Genomic DNA, 1,849 nt, shown 5'->3' with positions numbered 1-1,849 from the left:
AGCGCAAATTGTAAGTTTGTGCAGGCGGAATCCGCATTGATTATCATTTCCTTCGTAACGGAAGAGAATGTGCATAATCACTCAACACTTCATGCGATATTATATCCGTTATGGGGACACTCTTAGCGAAAAGATGCGTGCGTAATGCGCACCTTTCTACTTCCTACGTGCATGCATAATTTGGATTAAATGTTGTACTCGATTTATACCGTGGCATACGTGTGAGGTAAGTTCTGGTTTGACCATGGGTGTATACTGTATATTCAAACCCGTATATCAGGGATTGTACACGGGTGGATAAGAATGTACCATACTACATGATTACCGTACTGGTTTATACTCAAAGTTGTTCAAAGTAATAATCGTTGGTACACGAGTACAAGTAGAAGTAACTCTACACGTACATGTAGAAGTGATGATTTACAAGTAGGCCTACTTATAAAACGAAAACCGTGAAGAAGTTGCAGTACAGTAGTGTAAAATCATAACCACTTTAGTAAGTGTAGTGCAAGAAGGTTACTTGGGTACTTCGAAAAAGTAGAAGTACTTGGTTATTGACCACCTCAGTGTATACTGTATACGGTTGAGCTGGTGGCATATAACCTCGAAATATATTTTTCACCATGGTAATGTTAAATGCGGGTACAATATTACGACTGCAATTTGGTTGCAAAAATATAAACCTGACCCTCATTGCATAGAGTAACGAATTCAAAAGCATATGTGATTTTTAGTCGTTGGGAGTAGAGAAACCTTCACCTAGCCTAATTCAAGAAATATCACGATGTTACCGTTAACATTGAAACTAATCATTGGACCTTTATTTGCGCTTTTAAACCATCTTAGCACGCTTTGCCGAAATAGGCTAACAGTGGCAGTGGTGGCTCGTCGTATGGGCAACTGGGGCATTACCCGATGGTCGAAATTACTCGGCTAGAGTTGACTGGCTTATATTCCAATACATCTTTTTCCAAAGAAGTAACCGTGAACTTTCAAAATTCCTACAGTTGAAAAATCGCTTTCTATCGACTCTGCTGCAGTAACTAGCTTTTTGAATATTATATTGACCACCCCGATTTCATCCCTAGAATCCAGCGTGGTTTCAGCACATTAAAACGCATCGAGACTTTTTTTATAAACGGGATGTGTAAAGATATAGGCTCGATGCGTTAGATTTGCTCAGGATTCTCAGCGTTGTTATTATGGGTATTCCAGATTTGAACTCGTCATTGAACATTCTACAACTATGAAATCACGCCGCACGCAATACGCTTACTGATACAATCGTTAAAGTATGCAGATGAACTACTGTACTTCATATTTTCTTCCGAATAATTTGAAATGCCTAATCTCTATACACCTCACAAACTGGGTGTTACAACCACGAAGTCGCATTTTCTCATCGGAATACACTATTGTGACGTCATTTAGACAATAAAAATCGCGTGCACCCCTTGCCCCACCACCCGATATTGTCACGAGCCGCCACTGAACACTGAACAGTGGTTACTCAAAATGCGAAATTCGTCAATATTTAGCTGTGGCCACTTGATTTTTTCACAACTTGCATTTCTATTTGTTCAAATGCGTTGGTTGATCGTGAAAATGTCATTTAAAGGCAATACTACAGTAAACATGCAAGTGTTTCAGACTATGAAGAACTCAAAGTAAAGATACCGTGTGAAATGAAACGAATTACAAATATATTTTTAAAAAGCGGAAAATATATTCCCTATCTTTTGTCCAGAAATATTCAACTGCTCAAACAGGGTGTAAAAATGTTCAAAAGTCAAACGACCACTGTTTCCAGATTAGGATATTACAGTCTCAGTGGATTAACAATTTCATC

The sequence above is a fragment of the Botryllus schlosseri genome, chromosome 2 (assembly GCF_051294905.1).
Source record: "Botryllus schlosseri isolate E-star chromosome 2, Bs_hap1, whole genome shotgun sequence".
Taxonomy (NCBI): domain Eukaryota; kingdom Metazoa; phylum Chordata; class Ascidiacea; order Stolidobranchia; family Styelidae; genus Botryllus; species Botryllus schlosseri.
The sequence above is the reverse complement of the archived record's forward strand: the minus strand, read 5'-3'. Positions refer to the sequence as shown.